This window comes from Malus sylvestris, chromosome 10 (genome assembly GCF_916048215.2).
Source record: "Malus sylvestris chromosome 10, drMalSylv7.2, whole genome shotgun sequence".
Classification (NCBI taxonomy): Eukaryota; Viridiplantae; Streptophyta; class Magnoliopsida; order Rosales; family Rosaceae; genus Malus; species Malus sylvestris.
Window position 1 is genome coordinate 11,583,277 of NC_062269.1, and position 12,883 is coordinate 11,596,159.

The window sequence follows — 12,883 nt, forward strand, 5'->3', positions numbered from 1 at the left end:
CTATAATTATCATCTCAACACAAGCCTTAGTAACTTCCACTTGAGAAAAACCAATAGCTTCCAACTTATCTTTTGTGCCGGCAAAGGTTAAGATCTTTTACCTATTTGCCGCAAATATTTCCTTATTAGGACCATAGCTCCTACATCTAGCTAAGTGATTTCTTAAACTAGTTGTGCCATTTTTATCCGTGTCGGCCATATATGATTTCTTGCAATACATGCACACCCCTTTAACTCTACCATCCTCAATTACCCTATCAAAATGCTCCCAAATTGTAGATCTTGAATGACTTTTTAGTGAATCCAATTTATCCAAAGGAGTGTCTTCTTTACTTACTTGATCACTCGAGCATGAGCCACCTTGTTTTGGAGTTGCATTGGATAAATTTATGGATCCACCATGAGTAAGAGGAGTATGTTGAGTTGCCACCATGGGGAGTTGAGGTGGAGTTGATTCACCAACAATGTCCTTCAAAAATAAGAGAAACAATCTTTACAATTAATTATTAAATAAATTGAGACATAAAAACCATAGAAAGTATAAAGATGACAACTTACTTGTGATGGAGTAGAAGTAGATGAGTTTATTTTTTCACGGGAGCTATTTGATGATCTCATTGAGTTTGAGCTTGAGCTCGAGGGCGAGGCCTTTGATGCACTTGACTTCATCTAATTAAGATACAAAACAAAAAGATAAGACTTTTACATCCCAATACCTACTAAATTAAAAGCAAAGTTGTTCAATTGTCAAACACCAAAACCTAGAGATTTCGAATTAAAAGCAAAGTTTAACAATTTATAAAACTCGTGTTTATTTAAGTCCCCAATTGATGCTTTCATGACCTTTACCACCTGACCTTTAATTGTTAAAGAATGATACTGCATGTGTCTCTTCCCTAATCCTATAATTTCATATTTGAGCAATGTACATTTCAGCTGTTAGAAGGCATATTTTCTTTGATAGCGTGCAGCTTATTCAGCTTGTTAACTGATTCATTTCTCAAACATTTGTTTTCCCAGGGAGTAGAAATGTCGTGTGAGATCTACCGAGGTGAGGCATCTTTTGTAGAAGAAAGAAGTCACAGGTTATAACCCATTATAAGATTAACAGGTTACTAGATTGGAAACGTATACTTGTCGTTTTTTTTTTCATTTGTTGACTTGTTTTTGTTCTTTCTATGGTTACTGAATATGCAGTCTCTTGGTGTTATGTTACTGCTTTTGATTTTAAAAGCACATGTTTCCCACAAGTCTAATGCTAATAGTACGTTGGGTATTCCTTTCTGTAGTTATATAAAATTGCATGGAAGAAACAAAAACCAGGAATTAGCACATCCAAAAAGAAGGAACATATAAAATAGGAAAAATCAAGATTAACCAAGAGACCCAAAAATCTAATTTGAAATCTGGCAAGATCTGTAGACAGTGCACAACAGATGAAAATTAGAAGTTTGAGCAAGTCTAGGAACCCTAAAACTACAGGCTAATCACACAGTAATTTACAAGATCAACCCCAAACCCCCAATCCATCTACGCCTACCTCTACCTGGCCTAGTGCTGTAAACCCAAATTGGTAAATGTAGCAATCAAAATGCAAAGTTAACAAATTCAATTGCTATGAAAACTCAAAGCCGAAAGCAACAAATTTCGAAATGAAGGTAGAGAGAACATACCAAGCTGGACTTGAATTTCTCCACAAACTCACTGTTCTTAAATCCACCGAGAAATTCCCGCTTTTCGAACTCTTTCAATCTCGTCTTCAACAACCCTAATTTTAAACAAATTGAATGAAGACATGAATTGGGGGAAACAGATGGGTCATGGGTTTCAATCGAAGTTTTCAAACAAGAAATAAGAGAGAGTTTTTGAAGCACCTGAGTCACTTCCAGTGCTAACTCGCCCAGTGCCGATTGCTGATGGGAGAAATAATAGAGAATCCTCAGTCACTTCCAGTGCTCTGACCTGTTTAAGACTCGGGTTTAGAGGTTTGGTTTGAATCTACAGCAGAAAATTAAACGTGAGAGTGTAGTCGAGAGTACTAACCTTTTGAGAGACAGAGTTTTGAGAGTCAGACTCGGGCTTTAGAGGTTTGGCTTTGGGTGAATTCTCAGTCATCGCCGCTGGGAATGAGAGCAGAGAGATAGAGTTTGAGATAGAGTTTGAGAGGAGGGAGGGAGGGAGGGGCTGCGCGAATTGGGAGTGCGAAAACAGGCGAGACCGAGAGATGAGGACTGGACCTTGGTTTAGGTTACACTCGGTAAAACGGTGGCGTATTAGAATTAGGATTATTAATTAATAAAATAGCATAAAACGACGTCGTTTTGAAGACTTCGGTTCGGTTCGGTTCGGTTCGGTTTCTGAGGTTTCCGAACCTCAGAAACCAAAACCGAACCAGACAGCTTCGGTTCGGTTTTTTTTTCGGTTCGGTTTTTTTCGGTCTTGGTTCAGTTTTCGGTCCGATTTTTTTCGGTTTTCGGTTTTTCCAACCCATCCCTACTCCTTAGCATCTTAGTGCATGGTAGGCCAGTAGTAGCCTGCATTAAGAGCCTTCTAGGCTAAGGATCGGCTTCCAGAATGGTTCCCACAAACGCCTTTGTGGATTGAGCTTAAAACCTTCAAGTTATCAGGAGGTGCTAGGCAGCGGAGATGTGGTTCGGTGTAGGATATTCGAATGAGAATGTCATTCCACATATAGTAGCGTGCCACCTTGATTTGGAGCTTCCTTGACTTCAATCTTTCGGCGTGTAGTGTGCTGCTGACCAAGTAGTCTATAATAGAACTTTTCCAGTTGAGAGTTACACTAACCTGTGACACTTCAGCTATCGGCTCCATCTCTATGCTTGGCTTGTCTAGATATTCCACCGGAATGAAGCGTTTAAATTGGTGGTCGAAGGTGGAACCTAAACCAGCTAGTGTATCTGCATGGGCGTTGTCTGCCCATGGAACTTGAGTGAGAATGTAAGTCTGAAATGCCTCAAGCTGTTGGCGTACTTTCTCTAGGTATTGTGCCATCCTTGGGTGTTTTACCGTGTATTCCCCAGTAGCCTGGCTAGTGATTAGTTGGGAATCAAAATGAATTGCGAGTTTCTTCATCGCCAAGTCTTTTGCCATTCGGAGGCCTGCTAATAATGCCTCATACTCAGCTTTATTATTGGATGCTTTGAAGCCTAGAGTGATCGCTTGCTCGAGCATTGAGCCGTCTAGAGTAACAAGGACTACACTTGCTCCCGAGCCTTTATAGTTGGATGCTCCGTCGACATGCAATATCCAGAAGTCCTTATCGAGTGGAGCAAGCATGGCTAATATGCTTTTGGCTGCTTCTAGGGCGTCGTTGGGCAGCCCTGTTGTGTCGCCTAGGCTAGGCGTGAATTCCACTACAAAATCTACCAAGGCTTGGGCCTTTATCGCTGTGCGAGGTCGGAAAACTAAACCATATTGGCCAAGTTCCAATGCCCATTTCATCACTCGTTGAGAAGCGTCCGGACCATGTAATATTGATCGTAAGGGATACTGAGTCATGACAATGACTTTATGAGCTTGAAAGTATGGTCTAAGCTTTCGAGCCGCAACAACTAAAGCCAAAATTAATTTTTCGATCTTCGGATATCTTGTTTCCACATTGAGAAGAGCTTTAGAAATGTAGAATATCGACAGTTGGGCCCTAGCTCTTTTCGTATGAGAGTAAAGCTCACTGCTACTTCGGAGACTACCAAATGAATGTATAAATCCTCCGCTGCTTCCGGCTTAGATAGTAAGGGAGGTGATGTGAGATAATTCTTCAAGTCTTGGAAAGCTTTTTGCACATTCTTCATCCCATTTGTCTCTTTGTGCCCTCTTGATAGCTTTGAAAAAAGGCTTGCATCGATCGGTGGATCGTGAAAAGAAACGGTTGAAGGTTGCTGCTCGTCTGGTCAAGCTTTGGATCTCCTTCAAGGTAGTTGGAGATTTCATCTCTAGGATTGCTCGGATTTGCTTGGGATGTGCTTCAATTCCTCGTTGGGTTACTAAGTACCCTAGGAATCAGCCTGAACATACTCCAAACGTGCATTTGGTAGGGTTGAGCTTCATCTTGTACCTTTTAAGGATATTGAAAGTTTTTGCCAAATTGCGAATGTGATCTGATCGCTGCTTGCCCTTTACCATGATATCGTCAACATAGACCTTCATGGTTACCCTAATTTGCTTCTTGAACATCATAATTACTAGCCTTTGGTAAGTGGTTCCCGGGTTCTTGAGGCAGGCCCCCAGGTGCTCGGATTCGGTGAAAATGCCATTGATTCGAATCATCTTGGTTGGTGGCTCCTCATCTCTGTCTTCATTCCTTTTTGGTTGCGCAGCTGGCTTGTCCAAGTATCTATCGACCTTGCCTTCTTTCACGAGCTTCTCTAGGTAGTTCTTCCAAGTGTAGCAGTCGTTGGTTGTGTGACCAGGACTTTGATGGAATGCGCAATACTTGGTGTGGTCCAACTTGGAAGTATCTCCTTTTGACTGTTTCGGCAACTTGAACCATGGTTCGTTCTTGATGTCACGAAGGATTTGATGAATCAGAATTGAGAACTTAGAATAGCTATTGGTTATCGGGCCTTCTTTGGTCGTGGGTCAATCCCTGCGCTTGACCTCATGCCTACCCTTATTGGGCTGCTTTCTATCCTCCTTCCTTTAAGCAGCTGCCGACTCTTTTCGAGGTTGTTCGGACGCCTTTTTCACTTGTCGAGCCTCGTCCCAAAGTGCATGCTTCTCTACCAGAGCAAAGGAATCTGCTAGAGTTAGGTTTTCTTTCATGATCATTTCTTCGAACAGTGGGTGGTCTGCTGGGAGTCCTTTTTGGAAGGCTGCATTTGCTATCAAGTTATCGCATCTGACGATCTTCGCCTTCTCTGCTTTGAATCTCTTTACGTTATCGTGAAGTGACTCTTTTAGGTTTTTCTTTACGTTGAACAAGTGATCGGACTTTTTCTTAATCGAACGATAAGATGAGTATTCTTCGGTGAAAACTAAATAAACATCATCAAAATTCTGAATGGATCGCACCAGCAAGGTATGAAACCAATCTTCTGCCTCGCCTTGTAAAGTAGTGGCGAATATTTTGCATATAAGGGCGTCATTATTCCGATAAAAAACCATCGCGCTTCGGTAATGCTTCAAGTGTCTTTCTGGATCCCCGTCTCCTTTGAAAGATGTGAAGTGCGGCATGCTAAACTTGCATGGAGGCTCTGCCTGCTCGATCTCATTCGTGAAATGTGACCTACTTATGTTGGTCATATCTCGCCTTAATGTTTCATCAACCATTTCGTTGCGTCGGAAATCACGTATCCGTTCATTGAAAAGCCTTTCTACCTCTTCTTGGATTTGCCTTTGTTGGGGTAGCGGAGCCTTCGACTGCCCCTAGTCTTTACCTGCCGGTCTAGGCTGCTCTTCTACACGTTCAGCTCGTCTATGTCGTGGTTGTGATGTATAAGATATATTCCTAGCAGGTGAGGGATTTCTTTGCAGGCTACCGGTTGAACTAGAGCCGGATTGAACGGTTGTTTCCTTCCATTTGTCAAGCTGCCTGCTTCAATGTGATGTGGAGGATACTCTTTGCGGGCCTAACCGCGAATAAATGCTTTGCCTGGAAGGCTGCCCATGTTGATTATCAAAGCATGGCCCCAACCGTGAATGTATACTTGCTTATGGGCCTAGTCGAGAATGCACGCTCCTCCGCGCGCTAAAACGGGAGTATACGCTATCTCGGGGGCCCAATCGAGAGTGTGCACTACCTGAATGCTCGATTTGTGGTTAGTTGAGCAGTTGCTTTCCGGGACGCTGTTTGATAGGTTTCTCGTTTGCCCTTGTCCTACTTCGGGGTAGTTCATCTAGGGCACGTTGGATCTCGGTACGTTGCAAAAATTGATTCACCAAGGTTGTTTGTTGTGCAAGGGCGCTTGTCAATTCTATGACTTGTCGAGGCAAGTTTTGTTCGCCATTCGGATTGGAAGAACTTGGATGAAATGCACCTCCTTAAACAATAGAAGGGTGGATGACTCCGAGTGCGATATTTGAGTTGGGGAATGTCAAATCTGTGGAGAAATGTGGTGAAAACGCCCCAACCTCGACGATTGGTCCAGATGGTTGAGATAGTCTCGGGCCGACTTGGGCAGCTTAGGAAGCCATGAAATCAGGCTGGGCTGCAGGAGCAGGCTGGATCACGGGAGCAGGCTGGATCACTAGAGCAGGCTGGGCTACGAGAGCAGGCTGGATCACGGGAGCAGGCTGGGCTACGGGAGCAAGCTGGATCACGGGAGCAGGCTGCTCAGTGCGTGGTGCATGCGAATGCGAGGCTTGGGCTTGGGTCCGTGCAAACTTGGATGGCACGGCTTGGGACATGGTGGAACCTCGTAGTGGTGGTGCCACTATATTTACAACCGTATTTTGCCTTGTGGATCTCCGCAATCTCATTTCTTGAGTATTAGAATTCACTTGTGGTATTTTCCAAATTTTTAACCATTATATTTTTCTTATACGTTTTTTCAAAGAACCTTTGCAAGTAAAAAAATTCTAATAATAAGAAAGTATGAAAAATATTCAAATGGATTAGAAAATAGAGAAAAAACCTTTTTGTGCAAGAGTCTTCTACGAGTGTGGATTTCAACTCTCAATGAAAACACAAATTTGTGGATGCAAATTTTCTCCTCCTCGATCTTGGACAATTTTGCACCTACAAAACAACTAACATCTTAGGTTAAGGCCAAAAGCCTCACGCACCCACGATGAATGGGGGGGCTTTAGCCGAAGAACCTCCGATGCCAAAGTTAGAATTTTAGAAAGAAAGTGTTTAGAGCATTTGAGATTTTTTTGTAAGAGAATTGGAATTAGTGTTTGGTGAAAATGGGAACCAATATATAGGAGAGGAAGGTGTGGCCGGCCTTTAGGCCAAGGATGATTTATTTTGGGGGTTATGGAGATAATGGGCTAGTTATTTTAGGGAGTTATGGAAATAATTGGCTAGTTAATTAGCAAATAATAATAACCTAATTAACTAGCTATTTGAATGTCATAAAAGGGAAAGAAAATGGTAGCAAAAAGCAAAAAATAAAAGGCATGGCGGCCCTAGTGGGTAACCGGCCTTTGGTATGTTTTTTTTATTATAATTTGGTGGTTTAATTGATAATTAAGGGATTGATTAGGTAATTAATCCCTTAATTAGTCAATTTTAGGAAATATGAAAGGAATATATTATTTAGCTAATTTATTAGCTAAATAATGGAATATAAAACATATAGAATAAATTAGATTTTGGGAATTACCTTATAGAAAGGATTTGATGAAATAGGCTTAAATTGTTACATATTTTGGACACTTTTGACTTGATTGAAAGATGATTGCCCGCTGCTCGCGCGTAGGAATCCCAGTATACCTCAAGGGTATTTTTGTCCTCTTTTGTCCAAAAGTCCACGTGTCGCCTAGTGAATATTTTTGGCTCCACAGTCGTCATGCAATTTACACACACATATGCTTTTCAACACCATTCAACAATCACATCAATCAATAACATATACAATATACCAAAATGTAGGGCTAAAGCGACACAATTCGACCGAAGCCTAAATCTCTGAAAAATTTGATTTTGAACCACTTAATGAAATCCAACAACATCGGGTTCTAGACCACTCAACGAAACCAAAATACCAAGCGGGATTCCGGACGACTCAATGGAATTCAGATCAGGATACGATTTTAGACCACTCAACGGAAATCGCGAAGTAAAAGGGATTCTAGATCTTTCAACGGAACCCGAGTGGATACGATTCCAGATTACTCAACGGAATTGGGAAGTACAATGGATATCGAACCACTTAATGAAATCCAAGGCAGGATACGATTTCAGACCATTCAACGACATTGTAGAGCATAAGGGATTCCGGACCACTCAACAAAATCCAAACGGAACAAGGAACCGGACCACTCAACGGAACCGAGCGAAAGTCCAAGGAACATAACAACGGCTCGAAAAAACAAAACATGAATCAAGTGCTCAATTTACAAAGGCTTAATGAAATGAAATAAAGCACAAGTACTAACTTTAGAGCGGGTCAACGAAGCGAGAAATGAAATAATATTGAAACAAACAAACCCCCATGACATTGGGTTAACGGTCCACTACTAAGCCCTCACATTTCACAAACAATTCAACATGTATTTCAAATCACATTTCACAAATATTCCCAATACACAAATCAAATCACATTTCATAATAATACAACGATGACTAAACGTTAAAAATCACATTTATAAAACCAAGTATATCCACAAAGAATACTAAAAACAAAAACAGGGTAATAACCATATCACATGGGGTGTGATATCAACACACCCCTTTTTACTTCTCTCACACCCTTTTAATTTTCGGCCGTCAGATCGGATGAATTAAAGAAGATCAAAGGATAGAAATTAACAAGAGGTGTGAGAGAAGTAAAAAGAGGGGTGTGGATAGCACACCCCATATCACATATATTAGTTTTACAAACTTAAAAATTCAATTCATCTAGATTTGTACGTCAGATTCCCGATCCGTAAGTTTCTAATGTCCTTAAATATTATGTACTATAGTGCATTAAAGTTTGGTGACGATCCAACGGTCGAATCGTCGATTCATATAATGATCAAGTGGCGTACCATAATGAAAATAGGTTCAAACAATCAAATCACATCAAGCAGATATCAAATCTGAAATCAAGACATCTAATTTAACTTAAAAAGTCATCGTCAGCCCACTGACCACACACCGTCATAGGTGGCGGTTTCAGATGAAAGGAAACCCAATTTTTCGACTAACTCTAAAAATTACCAAATTTCACAGGAAAATGGAGCTCAATGAAGGGAACAACTTCATACCTAGACCAAAGTCTAATTCGGCCAAAAAATACCCGAAAATTGCCTCGATCTATCAAAAACCTTAGAAATGGATGCTCTTGATTCAATGCCAAAACGAACTTCAACTCCCCAACCAATGCATGGGCTTTGTTCCTGAGGTTGAGGGGAGTCTATTGGTGGTGGTGGTCCATGGAATTGGCTTCAGGAATGGCGCATCACCGCCATGGGACCCTCGGCACCACTGACGCCGTTCTTCCCAAAACTAGAGCCAAAACTCACTGGATTTGAGTGTAAATGTAGGAAGAAGGGTCGTGGAGTTGATTTTAGGTGGTGGTTAGACGAATTTCATGGAAAAATCGACGATTTCATGTCGGAAATTCATGTAAGGACCAAGTCGGATCACGCTTCTGTAATGGATCGAGAAGTGACCTAGGTTGGCTGGCCTTCCCCTTTTCTCCTTTCCCTCAATCGTTTATATCTCATTCCTAATAATGGCCAAATGACCATTTCACCCTAGTCTTTGCTTGTTTATATCTCATTCATTATAGCTCCCTTTGGCGAACAGTTTCCGCCTACACACTCGTGAGGTCGAGCTCTATCCAAATATATACATAAAAGTGACAAAACATATAGGAATTAGATACGTCCTCAAAAAGTCTGTTTAGTTCATTAAGGGTGTTTTCGTCCTTTTACTTATCGAAGAAAAACTATACGCCGAATTTAAATAGTGAAATCTGAGGACAAGATTTCACCACCTACACACGATATAAAAAAAAATTCAATTAAAATTATCATTCCAACATATATTATATATTATAAAAAAGCACTAAACATATTATAAAAATTGATAAAATTGAACAAAAAATTTTGGTTTGGAATTGAATCAATAATTCAATTAATCAATAATCAAGAATTCAATTCATTAATAAACAATAATTCTATACATCACTAATTACATGATTCATATCAATAATCGATACCCATATTACGCTATAATTCTACATCACTTGGAAAATTTCATATTAAATTATAAATTTATAATTTAAATTTTATAAAAAAAAGTTTGCGAGTTGGTCGTTAAAAAGGACTTGTGGGCTGTGCCTCAGTGGCTTTGGAAGCTATAGTGCAGCAGCTTGCAGTTGCAGTCAATGGGAATCTTGTAATGATATTTTGAAATTTTGAAATTTTAGGAGTTGAATGTTGCACTTGTATCCAATGGGAGAAAGAACAGAAAAAAGGCAGAAAGCAGGGCAATGGGGGTGGAGATTGGGAAAGTTTCAAATGTGTGAGGGTTAATTGGGAGACAAGTGTCTTCCTTCTGTTAATTTTTTTAATTTTTTAATTTTTATGCCCTAAAGCATGGGCTGTTCCACTCTAGTGTCTATTCTGGACTTTGGACAAAATAATTTTTTTAGGGTAAATTACATTTTACCCCCCTCAAGTTTGGGGTCGATTTCAATTTCTTACAACATCATTAAAACATTTCACTTTCATACCTTAATCACTATTTTATTTCAATATAATACATCCGTTACATTTTCCATCCATTGGTCCGTTAAAAGCTGACGTGGTTGCCACATTTGTGTTGATGTGGCTGCCATGTGGCAAAAAAAATAATTTTTTATACATTGAAAATATTATAATATTAACCCTATTTAAAAATAAAAAAATAAAAAAAATCCAAACCCAAAAATCCATCCCCGCAACTCTACATCCCACCCCACCCCCTACCCATCTTTTCCTTCATGTCCGTCCATCCCCTCTCTATCCATCCCCTCCACCCCTTCATCTATTCCACCCAAGCACCCCTCAACGCTGGTCCCACCTCTCTCTCTCTCTCTCTCTCATTTGTAAAATGTTGAATTTGAGATGCGGGTGTGGTTTTTGAGGTCTAGTGTTTGAGATCTTGAAAGGTGGAAAAATGACGCCAAATCATTACGCCATGGATGAAGCAACTCGTACGGTGTTTTACGAGACATGACGTCACATTACGAGGCCCTACACTCCCAATTACCCTCATCAGCAGGTTCTTAATGTTCTTGAATTTCAAGTTAATCAACCCTATGTTCTGCTTAATCACTCAATTACCCAACTTCGACGACCTTCTCATCTTCGAACCTTCCAACCTCGACCTCTTCTGCCTCACCTCCTTCAACCTCCTGCCATGTTTCTCGAGTTCGACAACTTCTCGGAGGGCCAACCACCCAACCCTTTCTCCTCGACCCCCAAGCCCACCGTTTCCTTCAGCTCCACCGCCACTGCAGCCCACCTCCGGAGCCTCTTCGTCGACTCTGACTTTTTCGACGGCCTGGGCAGAATTCTCTATGGGTTTGGGGGTTAGGTTATTAGGGTTTCGGAGTGGGAATTTTGTAAATGGGTTGGTTGGTGGGTAGAATTAGTTATTGAAGTGCTTCAATGGGGATGAACCATCAGCTAAGCGATGGATTTTGTAAATGGGAGTTGTAGAGAGGTGAGGGGGAAGGAAAGGGATCTGGGTTAAGGTTTTTCTGGGTTTATTTATTTATTTTTAAATAGGATTAATATTATAATATTTTTAATGTATAAAAAATTATTATTTTTGCCATGTGGCAGCCACATCAACTCTTAACAGACTAATGGATGGAAAATGTAACAGATGTATTATATTGAAATAAAATAGTATGTGAGGTATGAAAGTGAAATGTTTTAAAGATGTTGTAAGGAATTGAAATCGATCTTAAACTTGATGGGGTAAAATGTAATTTACCCTTTTTTTTAATACCTAAATATTTGGAAACTTTTTTTTGGCGTCCTTTTCAATTTTGGCCCCTGGACAGGCGTCTTGTTGGCATTGGGCCTAGGCCAGCCTTGGCGAGAGAGGTGGCGATGGTGATAGTGATGAGGATTGTAAGATTCCACATTGCCCAGGGGTGAGGATCTTGTAAGCCTAATATGTATATTCCTATAGCTACCTAGCATGAGGCCTTTTAGGAGCTCACTCGCTTCGGGTTCTATTGAAACTCCAAAGTTAAGCGAGTTCACACGAGAGTAATCGCATGATGGGTGACCCACTAGGAAGTTCTCGTGTGAGTTTCCAGAAACAAAACTGTGAGGGCATGGTCGAGGCCCAAAGCGGATAATATCATGCTACGGTGGAGTAGAGCCCGAGATGTGGTAGGGGCTCGAGCGGGGATGTGACAATTTGGTATCAGAGGCAATCCCTGGCCAGAGGTATGCCGACGAGGACGTTGGACCCCTAAGGAGAGGTGGATTGTAAGATCCCACATCGCCCAGGGGTGAGGATCTTGTAAGCCTTATATGTATATTCCTATCTTTACCTAGCACGAGACCTTTTGGGAGCTCACTCGCTTCGGGTTCCATTGGAACTCCGAAGTTAAGCGAGTTCGCGCGAGAGCAATCGCATGATGGGTGACCCATTGGGAAGTTCTCGTGTGAGTTTCCAGAAACAAAACCGTGAGGGCGTGGTCGGGGCCCAAAGCAGACAATATCGTGCTACGGTGGAGTCGAGCTAGGGATGTGGTGGGGGCCCAGACCACGATGGGACAAGGATAGTGGTGACGATGGTGGCGATAAGAGTGGTGGTGACAATGGTGGTTGATGTGTCGGTTTTGATGATAAAAAATAGTTGAACACTAATTATCTTTATACGTATCTTTGTTTTTTTATTTATTTTTCTTTTGGATTCTATTCTTGGAAAACACAATTCATTTTGTAACTTTGTTATTTAAAAACAACATAATAAATGCATTTTACACTCATGTAAACAAAAATTGTTCTATAAAGTATTATCAAACAACCTCTTAGCTCTTCTAATAACAATTCCACAAATTCTTAAAAAAAACGTATTAGACATAACCATATTGATGAAAACATATGTGCAATTTTCATGCATTGTATAGTTTCGACTTCAGTGCAACTTAGATAGGAATATCAGATTTCAATTCAAGAAATTCCAAAATATTCTATCCGATTCAAATATGAAACTGAAATTTCAATTTTCGAAAAGAATTGGATAGTGAATGTATTTGAA